This window comes from Diceros bicornis, unplaced genomic scaffold, assembly GCF_020826845.1.
Source record: "Diceros bicornis minor isolate mBicDic1 unplaced genomic scaffold, mDicBic1.mat.cur scaffold_265_ctg1, whole genome shotgun sequence".
NCBI lineage: Eukaryota > Metazoa > Chordata > Mammalia > Perissodactyla > Rhinocerotidae > Diceros > Diceros bicornis.
In genome coordinates, this window is record NW_026691141.1 from 125,292 (window position 1) to 142,964 (window position 17,673).

At 39.0% G+C, this 17,673-nt stretch overlaps 1 protein-coding gene across 3 annotated transcripts in view; it reads right to left on the reverse strand.

Moving 5' to 3' along the window:
• The window catches only part of LOC131402779 (ral guanine nucleotide dissociation stimulator-like), a 130,161-nt gene that overhangs the window by 90,993 nt on the left and 21,495 nt on the right, over window positions 1-17,673 (reverse strand). The window lies entirely within an intron of this gene.

Below are 17,673 nucleotides of genomic sequence, written 5' to 3' on the forward strand. Positions count from 1 at the left end.
CCAAATAATTAACAAGACATGTTAGCAGGAGAAAATAATACCAAGTATAATAACATGTATACATGGGAGAAACCAGGGACACTGCATTTCTCAACACAATAGCAGAAATTCTGATCTTAAATACCGTCTTTACATAAAGACAGAGGAGGATGTTGGGGGTGGGGGGTGTCAGTTAACAGATCACCACTAAAGTTCTGTAAAAAAGAGTAAGGTTATTATGCAGATTTAAGGCCTCACCTTCCACATTGATAAGTTTCTAGAAATGAGGTCATACCCCCTCTTCCCAATACAGAGAGAGAGATACCTTTACAAATGGAGATTTCCCTTATAAATGTAAATGTTTGTCTGGCAACTCCTTGGCAGGGCCATCCAGACAATGTGGCCAGAGAGACAGAACTTCTGATAAGATGGGCTTGTTGGTGTCTTTCCTATTGTAACATCTATTTTACATTATATTACAGCCATCAGATGGAAGATCTGTTGCAGGAAGGAGTTACTATGTCAAATTCTTTAGGCAGTTGGGGGGGGGGTCAAATGTCCGTCAGAGAAAACAATCGAAGTAAAGAGATATATTTCAGGGTGGCCAAATCTTGATCTCCCACACCTGCTAATTCCTATTAACTGCTAACCCAATAAAAGACTTCTTTCCACAGGCTTGAAAGAAATCACCACCCAAGAAGAGAAACAGATATAGCAGTCAAAAGGGGGAGTTTTTGACAGCCCCTCACAGATGTGGTTTGCACCCAGTAAAAAAACCCATAGTACCTATTGGAGCACAATTGCCACTGCTCCAGCATATACACCAATTAACCCATTGAGCACCTGAAAAGATAATTTTGTGGGAAGAGCAAGGCTTTTAAAAACCTTCTCCCACAGTGGCTCATAAAGCTATACTGATTGTGTTATATGCCCAAAATATAATCTAGGGAAACTACTCAATGAATCACAAGGCCACTTTCCCTTTACTAAGGGACCCTTTGAGGTATGGCAATCGGACTTTGTCCAAATGCGACCATCTCAAGGATAAATATATCTTGTAATGACTGCGTGTTCTCACATTGGGTTGAGGCCTTTCCTTGCAGAAGAGCAATGGCTCTAATAGTAGGTAAATTACTCTTAGAGAGAATAATTCCTGTTTGGGGAATTCCTGCTGAGTTACATAGTGACCAGGGAACACATTTCACTGGACAAATAACTAGTCTATTTGTAATATTGGGCCAATGAGACAGCATTTCCACTGCGCTTAACATTCCCAATCCTCAGGATTGGTGGAAAGAACTAACGGCACATTCAAAACTCAATTGGCAAAGCTTTCAGGAACATTTCATCTCATGGCTGAAAGCTCTTCCACTACTGTTCCTCAATCTTACATCTACGCCCTTTGCTAAACATCGGCTGTCTCCTTTTGAGATAATAACTGTAAAGCCTATGCAATGAGATAAAGAAATGTATGGATCAACTTCACATAAAGAAAATATCTTAATTACTGCCAAGGTCTCATTGAGACACTTAAAAATATATATACATGAGAAGTTGGTAGCCAATTCTTTTTACAGAGCGCTCTCAGACCTTAAGGATTATAACCTAGAAAATTTATTTGTCAGAAGAGACATCAAATAAAAGACTACAGCCCTATTGGAAAGGACCATACCAGGTACTTTTAACCAGTTTGTGCGCTGCAGAATCAAAAGACATAGACTCGTGGATTCACATTTCTCGTTTTAAAAAGAGGTCTTTCCACCTGAGTGTTTTTCAGTTCCTATTTCTGAATCCTGACTTCAACTGGCCAATAAGAATATCTCCAAACCAGGATGAGAAGAAGACAACATCAGTTGTAGACAGCTGTCCCAAGACTCCTGACCAAGCCTGTATTCCCAACCTTAAATCCACTCATTTAAACCTTCGTTATGCTTAAACTGTATACCTATTTTATAATTGTTACATTTAAGATTTTCAGAATACTATCATACTTAAGGAAGGTGCTTGATTTGGAACAGACTGGTCTTAATGTCCAGGCATTTATCGGGTGACTCCTAATATAACTTAATGGTTGTATAGAACAAATCTCTGGCCTTGACTACTGGCCTGATGGCTAAAACACTGCACCCGATCTTCCCTTAAATGCAGGGAAGGATTCACAGTGACAACTGCTACCAACCTTCCTCTGCTTAAGGCCAGGCAGGCTCATTCAGTGTTCCCCTGGTATGACCACCGAGCAGCTAGCTATATTTCTTCCTTTTTTAGGGCTAAAGGATGTCACATCACATACAGAAGCCCTTAATGACAGTCAAGCAGGAATTACCTTATTAAATACTAAAATGTCTTTAATAAAAAGACTGTCCTTCAAAATAGAATGGCCTTAGATATTTTAACTACATTCCAAGGTGGTACATGTACAATCATTCAAACTGAATGCTGTGTTTTCATACCTGACGAGTCTTCCAATGTGTCATCTCTGCTAAAGCAAATGAAAAAGCAGGTGAATGCCTTAAGCGATCCTGCGTTCAGTCTTGAGTTGTTTGGTTGGCTCCCTTCTGGTATTGGTTCCCTTTTTCCATCTGCATTGCAATTCCTATTTCTATTACTTCTTGGAATTCTTGTACTAGCCGTAATATTTAAACTAATTGCCGTTTTCTTTACTCAGTGCTGTAAGACTGTCCTGTAAGCTGGAGTAATGAAAGCTGAGGTGGTCGATTGATCTTATAACCTTGGACCAACTTCCTTTTTTGATAAGGACTATGCCTAAGAACTCATTTTACACTAATCTTTTCAAAGGTGTTAAATGATTATCATTGTTACTGTACTTGTTCTATAATTGTGCATAGCGTAAACACAAGGAGTCATAAAAAGCACATACACAGTGTTTGTGCAACAACCTAAAATTAATCCAAAACCCATGAAATGTTTCCTCTATTAATATATATATACATTTTGCTTGTCCACTATATCTAATTAATTCCCCCCAAGGTGGACAACTGGGCAAATAAATGAGATAAAAGCCTGGCACCGAGGGACATGAGGGACCCAGGGCAGGCAGCAACCACTCTGGGGCCGGGGGACAATATTTTGATCATTCAATGCTTTCTATCAAAAGATTATTAATCGAAAGTGAGAAAATGATAAATAAATGGCAAGCAATAGGATATATTGGAGCATATGAGGAAGTCATTTGGGGTAAAACAAATTTGGCCTGGGTTTGTTTTACCAGAAGGGCCTGTCACCTGCATTGTGTATCTGCTTTGCCATGTCCCAAAGAGAAGAATATAAGCCCTTAAGATAAGGATGTAACTTCCACCTCCTTGGCATTTCCTTAAGGATAAACATTTCTCCCTAGGCTGGGATTTGACTGCTGCACTGATCCTGTGACCACACAGCTGGAGACAACAGACCCGACACCAGCCACACCCTCCCCACTGTGTCCATCAATAGCTATTCTGGCAGGGCAAACTGGCAGGGCGATCTTGTGACTATTGTGAAAGAGACATTGCAATCTCATGTGATACATGCTCTTTGATGGTATATAACCGCTCTGTACACTCCACTTCTTTGGTGCCCTTCCTTCCTTAGGGAAGCAAGGCCCTGGACCATGGTCCTCAAAAGTTGGCTCATAATAAACTCACCCCAGTTTTGATTTATAGATTGATTATAGATTATTTATGTTGACATGTTTTACAAGTGATATATTGAAAGGAAAAAACAATAAAGCAGCAGCCCTGCATTACACATGAAAGTTGTGCTCCCCCCGGAGGGAAAATGAGGATACGACATTGGTCGCGTACTTGATTTTATAATCCACTAGGGCCTTTCAAAAATATAACTATTATTGTAAGAGTAAAGATATCCTTAAGAATAGTGCCACAAAACAGGTTTTCCCAGCTTCTTTTTGTCAGAGCTGAGACCGATATCAGGCTGGGGCACTTGATGAGGCATGGTGGACTCAGCTGAGGGTTATTTAATTACTGTGAGATAATTAGCCCATAGCGAATATGATGCAGAATGATTAAAAAGAGGTAAAGGGACATAAAGTTGGAAATAATTAAGAAAAATTTTGCCTTCAAAATATCCTCTCATTATTTTTATAGCATTTTTTTTGAGGCATGACTAGGATAGTATGTTAGATTTTTCTAAATCCTTATCTCCAAGGCATATGTTACTGAGTTCTTCATTATATATGATAATGCCAAAGAAAACCTGGACAAAAGTATTCTGTACTATCAACAAGGATAAAACGTACAACATTGCTCTATATATTAAAATTCCAGCTGTAATAGTCAAGAAATATATCCATGTGTGTAATATTATAATGATTTTCTATTTTTCTCGGGCTGTGAACCATGGTAAAATATATAGTAATAAGCAGAAAACCTGAGGAACTAGGTGATTTAAAACACCTGATGTTACAGCTTGGATATTCAAGGGTGAAATACATCAATTTAAATTTCACACCTTCTGCTTTCCTTGTAGCCAGCGAAGTGTCTGGAAGACCGAGAACACATAAAATTATTTGAGAGTTAACAGTATTTGGAAGCAGTTGAGGTTAAGCCCTCAACAATGGTAGCCCTTACTTCTGGAGCCATTGACTCTTTGTCATAAGTTTATGGTATAGACGACTTCTCTTCTTAGATGATTTGTGTATGTTTCATAGAAGAGAGACAGGGCAGGAGAATTAATTATCACTCTACACTCGTTCCTTTACTGTATTACCTCATGCAATTCTTACAGTAATCCTTTAAAGTAACTATTATAATTCATATTTAACTGATAAAGAAAACCATGTTTAGGGGCCTGCCCAGTGGTGCAAGCGGTTAAGTGCGTGCGCTCCGCTGTGGTGGCCTGGGGTTCGCAGGTTCGGATCCAGGGCGCGCGCCGACGCACGGCTTGGCAAGCCATGCTGTTGATGGTGTTCAGGGCAAGCTACCCCAGGAGGCACCACTCTGGTATGCGGATTATTTCGAGCTGAAGACAATAAGGACTCAGAGAACTCAGGAAGAATATTTGAGTTTCCCCTCCCAAACTGCCAAAAGAATTTAAAACAAAAGATCTGTTTCATGAAGGAGTTATTATCATGATGGCTGTAAAGATAAGGTAGGATAGAGGTTACAATAGGAAAGGCACCAAGACCCTTTTATCAAAAACTCTGTCTCTCCCTGACCACATTATCTATAGACGACCCTGAAAAGAATTGTCTTCCTGGCCTCTGAAGTCCCAGACCACTACCCACCCCCAACATGTTCCTCGCTTTCAGCTGCAATACTTAAGCAAGCAGCTTAGACAGAGGGACGAGTTGCTCACTTCTGAGTTTCTCCCATGTATACTTGTTATTAAACTTGGTATTATTTTCTCCTGCTAACCTGTCTTGTTAATTATTTGGCCAGCCATAAGAACCTTAAGGAAAAGGGCAGAGGGAGATTCTCCCTCTTCCCCCAACACTGTGATGGTGTCCTGTATAAAGTGGAGGAAGATGGGCACGGATGTTAGCCCAGGGCCAGTCTTCCTCAGCAAAAAATGATGAGGATTGGCAGATGTTAGCACAGGGCTGACCTTCCTCACAAAAATAAAATAAAAAAAGACCATGTTTGCAAAATTGATCAAATGTAAGAGGGAAGATCTGAACATCAGTATGTTGGGTTTTATGCCTCATATTCTCTCCACGGTGATAAAAATGGTACTTCAACATGGGTACTCACCATCTGGCTATTTAATATCAGCTCCTGCCAACATCATTGGATGAGATGAGATGAGAAGTTTATTTCCAAAATTATTCTACTGTACTTAAACTATACTCTTTACGAGTCAGATGTCAAGTCATGTTTTAGAGGCAGGTGATTACTTCACCTACACATTTTTCAGTTTTATTATAACTTTCGTGTGCCACATTGTGTCAACTTTACCAACTTCAGTGCTTCACTGTTCTTTTTTAAAAAAATCACAATTTCATTTTCCATGTAAAGCACCTTGCTATTTTCTTCTTAGTCACTAGATGGCAGTTCTGTATCTCTGTAAATTACCACTGCAGCAGGAAACAAGAGGTCTTAAGCCAGTTTGCTCTGTACAAATGATGGACATAGGAGGACTTCTGGTCCATCAAGGTTGCCTGTGTTATTCCGTGGCTGTAACGGGGATGTCCAGGACTGCTTAGTCAGAGGCAGGAAGCAGACTCAGAAAGCATCCTCTAAGTTCTTCTTCAGATGTGAGTTCAGGCACTTACCCTCTCACCTGAGCACACTGGAGTTTATTGAATGCATTCTGACTCTTACACTCTCCCTGTAGTTAATAAGTCTGGGAGCTCCATACCCCTAGAAAAAACACACAACTCATAAAGCCTTTTCTCAACTAAACGGAGTTGAGGGCTATGGTGTTGCCCGAGAGTCTGATGCTTAAAGCAAACGCAGCTGGTGCTCATGTGGAGGGAAAGAGCGTCAGCTACCCCTGGAGGGCTTTTACTGATGCTCCTATGGAATGAGCAAGTTTAAAATAAAACCACATTGCTTAAACATCACTAATTATTTTATTTTCAAGTAATATGCTCTGAAAATCTGCTATGTCTAAAAATCTATTTCATAAAACTGAAACAATTCTGTTTTTTATTCTCTGGTATTTGAAATACTATTAAAACTTAAATCTTTTAACATTCTACAATATACAAACAGGCAAATATCAATTATATTTTCTAAAAATGTTTGCTCCCATGTTAAAGATTAATATATGGTAGCAAAACGAGTTACCACCCAGTTTTTAACTAATTCTTTGCTTTTGAAATTACATATAAAATTTGTGTTTTGAAGTATTTTCCTAAAACTCAGCATCTTTCTGATATAAATGGACTAGTTGAAAGGTAACTAGAATTAAATTTGATCTTTAAAACTCTAGCTTTGTGTAAGAATTGATAATATCAGGCAATTGAAAGTTGGGTCTCTCCACATTATGATAATTATTAATTGTGAATAGCCACATCTATTACAAAGTGCTGAATAATAAAAAGAAATTAAACAATATCAGCACTCTCTTATCCCACATGTACAGTTTATACGCAAATAAACTCTCAAAGGTCAGAAAAATGCTTATGATTTCAGCTAACTGGTAAAATACTATCTCATTCCAGTTTTAACCTCATTTGAAATTGACTTAAAACTCTTCTCTTAGGATCCTGCTCTGATCGGTGTCCCCAGGTCCCCTCAATGTCTCATTTGATTGCAAACCTATCTGATGAATGGAATATTCTTTTCCATTTGTTCTCTTTAAGGTATCTGTGATAGTGCTTTTTATACAATGACCACTTGGTACAATTTATTATTAGTTTCAGAAACATCTTGGGCCGGCCTCGTGGCTTAGAGGTTAAGTGCGCTCAGCTACTGTCAGCCCGGGTTCGGATCCCAGGTGCGCACTGACATACTGCTTCTCTGGCCATGCTGAGGCCGCGTTCCACATACAGCACCTAGAAGGATGTGCAACTATGACATACAACTATCTACTGGGGCTTTGGGGGAAAAAAAAGAAGGAGGATTGGCAATAGATGTTAGCTCAAAGCCAGTCATCCTCAGCAAAAAAAGAAAAGGAGGATTAGCATGGATGTTAGCTCAGTGCTCATCTTCCTCACCAAAAAAGAAAAAAGAAACATCTTTATATAGGAACAAATCAAGGAAACAGATGTGAGGAATGTGGCGTTGCCTAGTTGATGGTGCTTGAGGGATTCCTCACGTGAGTCTTCGCATAGAAAAGTTTAAAGAGTAAGGCAGCATTGGTCAGATCAAAAGTGTGGAGTGAACATAATTCTGAAGGAATAATGATGGAGACATAAAAACAAGAAGCCACTTGAATTGCATTGGAAGGTATTAGACACATCAAGCGCTGGGAAAAAAACCTTGTTTAATGTAAGTTCTTTCTAAACTCTAAGGCAAAACATAATATGAATTTACATGGTAATTATAAACCACAAAACAACAGTTCACAAGACAAGTAAATAACTAAAAGTAGAAACCAGAGTAAGAAAAATAGAGGTTAAAGGAGAGATGGAGAGAGATGGTTGGGGTCAGAAAACATGGCTTAGTCATCCTTGAAGTCTCCCTCAGATTCTGATCATTCTTAGTGCTCAGTAAACACTTTGACCCCATGAGCCTGGGGAGGGGCACAGTGAGAGGTGGTTGGGAGGGGAGACAATGCAAGGATACCCTTGTGGAGGCACTGACATTGAAAATCAGTGACATTTTGCCAAGGTGTTTACCATAATATATTAAGGATGATTCTGGAAACTTAAGGACTTTTCTGGAATGTACATTTTCATTTTATGGAAACTCCACCTAGCCCAGAGACTGATTTAGACATTTCAGCTTTAGAAATAAAGAGAGGGGCCAGCCCTGTGGCACAGCAGTTAAGTGCACGTGCTATGCTGCGGCTGCCCCAAGTTCACATGTTCAGATCCTGGCTCGCACCAACGTACCACTTGTCAAGCCATGCTGTAGTAACATCCAATATAAAGTAGAGGAAGATGGGCACAGATGTTAATCCAGGGCTAATCATCCTCAGCATAAAGAGGAAGATTGGCATCGGATGTGAGCTCATGGCTGATCTTCCTCACAAAAAGAAAAGAAAAGGAAATAATGAGAAACTTTTCTGTCAGTTTTAAGAATGAAAAGCAGATAGCATCTGGAAAACAGTTGCAATTTGAGATGAGAATGTGGAGAAAAAAATTAGATGTCACACGTTGTTTTTGCTTTTCTCTGGGGCAGTAAGGCTTGCAGGGAGAATGAAGTCCCATCTTTGCTCTATTGAGTTTGAGAAGGTGTAAAGTTCATTTGTTCTGGGCAACACTGTTGACCTATGGAGAAAGACAAATGGTTCAAGCAGCTGATCTAAAGGAATAACTGAGCTCACAAAAGTTTTTAGCTAATAAAGGGTGCTTCTTCTTTACTGAACTTTACTGGACGTCTATTGACCTATATGTGCAAGGTATTTGTAGTAGGCATTGAAGGAAATACAAAGAATTATAAGCTCTCCACATACATGAAATTGTTTTCAAGATGTAATTAGATTCTGCCAAGGTATTAGTGTATGTTGTATTATAGAACTTAAAAAAATGGTAATGTCATCGGAGAAATTGTAATTAAGGACAGCTTCTAGGAGAGGTGAACTAGATCAAGTCCTCAAAGGGACCACTGCTTCCCACCCCCTGGCCTCCTCCACCTGCAGACCCCATGCCTGAGCCAAGGCCTATCTTATCTGGATCGCTGCCTAGTCTCCCAACAGATCCCTTTAGTTCCAGTCTTAATTTCTTCTAATCTTTCCTCCCCAATGCCTCCAGAGTTACCTTCTAGAATCCAAATTTGCTTAAATCTGACATCTGCTTAGACTCCTTGAATGACTGCTCAGAGCATCTGAGAGATCATTCAGACTCCTGAGCTGGACACGCAGGCTTTGTCTTGCTGTCCTCATCTTGAACCTCATCACCCACTGTCTCCTACATGTTCACTTTGTTCCAGCCTTAAAAATACCATTTTCCAAAATCTTCAGCATCTTTTATATCTGTATTTTGATATGTGTTTCTTCTGTCCTCCTACCCACTTTTCTGATCAGCTTAATTCCTATTTCTTAATCTAAACTCATGTCAAATGTTTCTTCCTCTTGGACACTTTTCCTGAGAGATCTCCATCCAGAGACCCCTTTTGATGTTCCCACTCTGGAACCCTGTACTTATCTACTTTTCCATAACTGTTGTTTTCTTCATGTCTCATAGACAGTGAGCTCCTTAATGCTGAGACTATCCTTCTTCTTGATAAATAAATGGCGAGCAACAGGATACCTTGGAGCACATGAGGAAGCCATTTGGTGTAAAACTAATTGGGCCTCACCTTGTTTGTTTTTTTCCAAAAGGGGCCTGTAGCCTCTGTTCATCCATTGTATATCCGCGTTAAGCAATTAACATGTCCCAAAGACAACAACAATGCCCTTAAGATGTAAATGCAATTTCCCCCACATTGGCATTTCCTTAAGGATAAGCATTTCTCCCTAGGCTAGGATTTGATTGCTGCACCCATCCTGGGACCAGCCAACTCAAGACAACAGCCACATCCATGGAGACAGCAGACCTGATACCCACTGTGTCCATCAATCGACCTGCCAACAGGTCGATGTTGTGGCTATTGTAAAAGGGACATTGCAAACACATGTGGTACATGCTCTTTGATGGTATGGAACCACTCTGTACGCCCCACGTCTTTGGAGTGCTCCATTTCTTCGTGAAAGGACTCTCCCGGGCTATATGGTCCTCAGAGGTTGGCTCATAATAAACTCACTGCAATTTTGATTTATAGATTGGTTATGGATTATTTGCGTCGACATTCTATTTGTCCCTCCAGTATCTAAACACAGTACTTAACACCTTAGGGGCACTTCTGCTGGAGCAGAAGGGGCATTTCAGGGAGTGGTAGAAAATTCGCTCACATTCCTACCATAGTAGTTGAGGCTGTGGGCTTTAGACCAGTGTGTCTGGGCACCAATCCCTGTTACTCCACTTTTAACTGGGGAATCTGTGCAAAGTATTTACTCTCCGAGCCTTAGTTTCCTCATCTATAAAATGCGGCTACTGATAACTCCTGTCTCATAGGGTTTTAGTGAGATTTAAATGCATTAACTTATTTAAAGTGCTTAGAAGAGCTGCTGGCACATAGTAGGCACTAAAATGTTAGCTGTTATGTTATCATTATTGCTCTTATATCTGAACAATACTCTGGTTTTGGAAAGATGTCTTCATAATATAGTTGATCCTCATTATTTGTGGATTCCGTGTTTGCACACTTGCACACTAGCTAAAATGTACTGGCAGCCCCCAAATCAACATTCACAGGGCTTTCATGTCCATTTGCAGATATGCACAAAGTGGTGAAAAATTTGAACGTGCACTGGACATTTCACTGGACGTGCACGTTCCCAGCTGAGGGGGTGACGTTCTGCCCTTGTTTCAGCCCATACTGTAAACAAGTGTCCTTCTTGCAGTCTATTTAGTGCTTCATGTTTTATCTTTTTGTGCCTTGTGTTGGTGATGGTGACTTTGCTGTTTAATATGTCCCCCATGTGTAGTGCTGCAATGCTGCCTGGTGTTCCTCAGGGCAAGAGGCTGTGACGTGCCTTTACGGAGAAAGTGTGTGTGTTTGACAAGCTTCTTTCAGACACGAGGTACAGTGTTGTTGGTGTGAGTTCAATGTTAACATATCAATAATATATATTAAATAATGTGACTTTAAAGAGAAACAGAGAACAAAGTCATGTTTTGATCCATTGAAGAAAATGTGACTAAGGCTTGCATGACCCTAACCCTGCATTTCTCATAGGAGCAGTAGGTCATATTCACCGATTCAGTGTTCACAGTGACTTTATAGAATGTCACACTGTGCATAACGAGCATCACTGTGCGTATCTTGTGTAATCCTCACATACTCCTTTATAGTAGGCAGGGTAGGGAACAGGGTGTCCACATTCTACAGGCTATTACAGACCTTATGAGCCAAGTAGAGAATTTAAAATGCCTTGTGCTCAGCATAAGAGCCATGAGTTTTTGAACGAGGAAGATCTATGATGAACTGATGTTTAAATAAGAATTACCTGGTAAGAGATTGTAGTATCAAGAGGAAGAGGGAGAACTGAGCCGGGAAGGAGGACCAGCTTATAAACTCTCCAAGTATTCCCATTGCTAAGTGAGGAGATTCAGAGCTAAGGTGCTGATGTGATAAAGAAAATGTAGGAGCCAAATGATGAAATAATGGATTTGGTAACCATACATAGGGTGTAAGTTAGGCTGTGGTTCTCAAAGTGAGTTCCCTGGACCAGCAGCATCAGCATCACCTGGGAACTGGGTAGAGATGCAAATTCTCAGGTTCTGCTGCAGATCTGCTGAACTGGAAACTCTGGGGTGGGGCCCGGCAATCTGGGTTTCAACAAGGCCACCAGGTGCTTCTGGTGTCCATCAAGTTCAAGAGCCAATGAATTAGAAAATGATTCCCACACATCACCATGCCCAGGTAAGCTGCAAGGCAGGGAGGTGGTATTTGTTTGGAGGATAAGATGCATTTTAAATTTTAGGAAATGGGCCGGCCCCGTGGCTTAGCGGTTAAGTGTGGGCACTCTGCTACTGGCGGCCAGGGTTCGGATCTGGGCGCTCACCGACACACCGCTTCTCCGGCCATGCTGAGACTGCATCTCACATACAGCAACTAGAAGGATGTGCAACTATGACATACAACTATCTACAGGGGCAAAAAAGAAAAAAGGAGGAGGATTGGCAATAGATGTTAGCTCAGAGCCGGTCTTCCTCAGCAAAAAGAGGAGGATTAGCATGGATGTTAGCCCAGGGCTGATCTTCCTCACACACACACACACAAAAAAATTTTAGGAAAAAGTAGTTCAGTGTCTGTATCATCGTAAGGATTCCAGAGATGCCATTTTAGCTCTCTGCGTGTGAAGCTCTTTTGTCCACAATATGATCTCCTTTACAGAGCGCTTGGTAAGTTAATTACCATTTACCACATGTTCTGAGAGTCCCTTCTTTCTTGAAATCCCCTTTCAGACGTGAAAATGTACTTTATTTTTGTGCACAGTCTCCTCTATTTTAAATCTGGATTTCTCTTCCTATAGGATCATGTATGGCACATACAACCTTACTGTAAATTTGGAATGCCATTGGTTTGTTCCAAAACCTTAGAAAGTTTTAGAATTTAGAGCCTGCTGATTAGAGAATTTATATGCTTCTGTGTAGGACTCATATTTTTCAGATGTCTAGAGGTATCCCAACTTCCAATTAATGTGGCCTTAGATTTAGCAGAACTTGAAAATATGAATATAGTAGAAAATGAATTATGTCTCTCATATTAACATTTACAAAATAAATGATCACAATGTTAACTTACTAATAAGCACTTTCTATATTCTAGGCTCGGAAAGTATCTCGCTTACATAATAAACATGATAAAGTTTCAAAGAGGAGCCAATTAACTTTTCAACAAAAGCTTTACTTGAGTGTATCTTGCCTTCCTTTTTGACAGTTTTAGCTTTAATGTTACAGTAATGTTTTCTTTTCCTGGGAATGAGATAATCTTGTATTTGGTGAACATTTTAATTTTTAATGGCTACTTGTATTTTGTGACATACACGTGTTCAAATAATCTATGAGAACTGACAATTACCACCCATATATAAGATTATACAGGAATGGAGGAATTTTGGCTGACTTACTGTATATAATTGTTCAGCCAAAGCAGATGGCAGACTCTACCACTTACAATGATTTAGGGGTTTGAAGCAGTATTTTTAAATACAAATAGTCTCAAAATTGGTAATATATAAAGTATATTACTTGCTGTGTTAACTAACCAAAATAGTTAAATTTGTTATCTTTCCTCCATTTATAAGGATGCATCCATTATATAGATTCTGTACAAAATTGCAAAGATCACTTTTTTCCTTTTCAAAATTTATTTATTTTAATAGAGTGAGAACTTTGATGTTGGGTAAACTGCTACACAATTACTGGAAATGTTGAGAGTCTTTTGGAAAAGTGTAGAAGTCTAAAGATAATGCAAAGTACATTTATCCAATGTCAAGTCCTTTGAGTCTCTGTCTAGTTGTACCCTGAAGAGATGGAAGATTAAGTACCAGCACAGGACACAAGGGGACACGTTGCCAACTTGAGGGCTTCCCATGGACCACAGAGTGCCTGGCAGATTCTTGGAGATTAAATCTGAGCTTTGTCCATGGGTGGGGCCTGAGAGGAGGATTTTGCCTAAATGACTAGAGAATAGACAACCTTTATTCTTGATAATAAGTAATACTTACTATGTAAATTTCTTTATAAATCTATGAATAAAATAAAAAAATTATAACCCATATAGAAATCAACTCTTACTGACAAGCCCCACAGCCTTCACTAGAGAGCTCAACAGAAAATGTCTCAGCTGACTGTGAATTGGTCTTCTCTGAAAGCCAGCCAGCCCTTCACTGATAGCCCTGGATAAGGAAGGCCAGATACAATTCTTTGAAGATGTTTAACGGAATTCAGAACTAAAAATCCTACCTCCAGTTGGCTCCTCTGTGAGAATGGATGGCTGGTCTTATTTCACAGGCTGGGCAGTTGAGGTTTCAGATGAGTTTATTTGCCCTATTCCCCAGGGATGGAAAAGGAGGACTGTGACATTGATTCAGGGCTGAGAGTTTGCAGGTAAAGATAGGGTCATAGAGAGGAATAAAGATTTCAGAAAATTGTTTATTTGTTCTCTACAGTGGAAGTAATTTAAGAAACAAATAGTCTCTCACTCCAACTTATCTTCCCTGTTCTCTATCTGTACTATCGCTGTAAAAATTCCCTCTACAAAAATTTCAGTCTTTTTTCTTTGCAGTCTATTATCATCTTTATGAATTCTTTGACTTCACCACCTTCTTGGCACCACAACGCTAGCCATTGAGATATTACTATAGATTCAGTTTTGCAATTTCATCCTCTTATCTCTATTTCCTCTGCCATTTCTTAGTTTTAGTTCTTATTGTATCTTATGCTTGAAAACATTTGAAGCTTACAGAGTATATCAGTTCCTTATCTTCTCAACGTTTTATTATTTAAGTGCCCTCAACTATCACTTTTTTTAAAAAAGAAGTGAAATACATAATAGAACAATACACTGTAATAAATTGACCACTTATAAAATTAAGTTCAATCTGAAATCCCTCCCTAGTTAACAGAGACCATCTCTTAAAATTCAACAGGCTTTAGTTTCGGCAGGGTCAGTTTATCAATGATTTCTGGATGTTTTAAACCACATGAGATAAATATAGTGTAAGGTAAAATTGTTAATCTTGCAGAAGTTATAGAATTTCCTGATGGTTGTGGAAGTTGATGGCATAATAAATGTGTATATGTGTGTATGTATAAATCTCTTCCAAAGGAAGCAGAACTGAGAGGGAGTCTTCCCTTGAATGATGGGAATTGCACCAGGAGATATATGCAAGCTTGAGTTTTTTGCCTTAAAGCATTCCAAAATTTGTGCATAGCCCATACAGGGGAAAAACTACAGTCTTACTTGTAATGTTAGAGGATGTATTTTGGAGCTGGCAGAGTAGTTGGAAAATTAGGGAAGAAATTCTGCAAGGGAGGGAGCCACAACCAGAAAATGTTAAAATATGTATGAAAGTCTGTCCCACACAAACACCAAATTGGCAGATCTTTGAAGAACACACATGCAGTGTAGGCCCCAGGGGGCCTAGTGTAAAAACAGCAGTTGGAATATGAAAGAACTGAATGAGGATTTCAGCTATGCCCACTGTAAAGGAGAGAGGATTGGAGTTGCAGTCCAGCCAAGTTAAATCCCTGTTAGCAAAATAACAACACTCTTCAAAGGAATACAATAGAATCCAGAGTCTCTATATCTATCATCCATGGTTTCCAGTACATAATTTAAAAAATCATGAGATTTGAAGAAATAGGAAAATATAATCCATACATGACAAAAAGCAGGCAGTAGAAACTATCTCCAAGGTGTTGCAATTAGCAGACAAAGATAAGAAAGCAGCTTTTATAAAGAAAAATATTCTCATAATGAATGAACAGATCTGGAAACTCAGCAGAGAAATGGAAATTACAGAAAAGAACCAAATAGGAAGATGAAATAAAAAAATACTTTTGAGTTTACCAATAGATTAGAAACAGTAGAAGAAACATGAATATAGAGCAATAGAAATTATCCAGTCTGAAGAAAAGAAAGTAAAAATTTTGAAGAAAAACGAAGAGATCCTTACAACCTGTGAGATGATTGAGTCCCCAGCCGAGAGAGGAGAGACAGAAAATTAAATGAGGCAGAAAGGCAAATCAATAAGTAATAGCACAAAACTTCCAAAATTTGGTGGAAAATCTAAAATTTTAGATCCAAGAAAGTCAGGAAATCCACAAAATAAAATACAAAATAAAACCATACCCAGGCACATGATAGTCAAGCTGCTAAAATCCAAAGATAAAATGAAAATTTTGAAAGCAGTCAGGGAAATACATATATACAGGGGAAGACATTACATACAGGGAGAAATAATGTGACTGATGGATGATATATTATCAAAAACAAAAGAGACAAATCAACAACAAAATGACATCTTTCAAGTGCAGAAATAAAACCCAAAAGTCAAAACAGAAATCTATATTTAGCAGAACTCACTTTCAAAAACAAAACAGAAGCCAAAATAAGAGACTGCCCACCTATTAGGTGGCTAAAATAAAAAATAAAATTGCAAACACCAAGTGCTGTTGAGGACTAGGAGCAACTAGAACTGGGAACGCAACATGATAGTTGCATTTGGAAAACAGTTTAGCAGGTTCTTATAAATTTAAGCATACACTTATTATATGACTCAGATATCCCACTCCTACATATTTTCTGAAGCAAATTGAAAACTAATGTTTAAACAAAAATCTTTGTGTGAATCTTCATAGCCATTTTATTCATAATTGCCAAAAGCTGGAAATAAACTAAATGTCCTTCATCAGGTGAATGGAGAAAGAAACTGTGGTGCATCAGTACATTAGAATACTACTTGGCAATAAAAAGGATAAACTCTTGATTCACACAACAACATGGATGAATCTTGGATGCATATCTCTAAATGAAGGAAGCCAGATTCAACAGGCTATATAGTATATGATTCCATTTATATGACTTTCTAGAAAAGGCAGAATTTCAGGGATTGAAAATGATCAGTGGTTGCCAAGGGATGGAGTGGGGGAAGGGGTTGACTACAATGAGACAGTATGAGAGAATTTTGGGGGTGAAAGAAACAGCTTTGTGTGGCACTGTGGACTTGGAGACATGGTCATAAAATTTTCAAAACCCATAGAACTGTACACCTCAAAGAGTGAATTTTACTCTGCAAATTTTAAAAATCAATCAGCATGCTGGGGAACTCAGATGGAATGCAGTGACAATTGAACGTCACTGTATTACAAACATGTGACATAACCACACAGAAGGGGTGGGGATGAAAAGTCCTGACCTAAGTAACTTTGGAAGACAGTGTTTTGATGGGATACTGTAAAACTAAAGTACTGGACACAAACACTGTACTCTAGGTGGTAAATTTGTTTTTCATAAGGGTATGGATTAGCGATTCTGAAACTAGTTGACACATTAGTAAATATATTGTAGCTAACTGGAGTTAAGTTTCTCACTGTTGGTGAAAAAAGTTACAAATAAACAAAAGGAGAATGCTAGAATAAACTCTGTGGTGCTGTATTGGAGTTGGAAGTATCAGTATGAATCCATATCTCTTTTCATATATCTATCCAGATAGATAGATAGATTGATAGATAGAGTTTATATTCATATATACAGTTCCAAGCTCTGCTGAGAGGGTCTAGAAGCAGTGACACCCTAGTATCAATGAGCACATCTAGCTCCCAGATCTTGGTTTCTAAATATCATTCTCCAACAAAAAGAACCAGGTTTTCTTGGAGAAATGGCTAATACTAGGGCTGGGGATGGAAAATACAAGATGAGCCTGGAGCATCTTGTAGTGCCAGAAAGTAGGAAAGTTCTTTTAAGAAAAAACACAGAAAGTGATGAGATGTGTCAAAAGGAATCAATCTGAAAGACTTCCCAATGGCTCAAGTTGGAAAACTGTGAGCAACAAAATAAATAATGGTAGCATTGG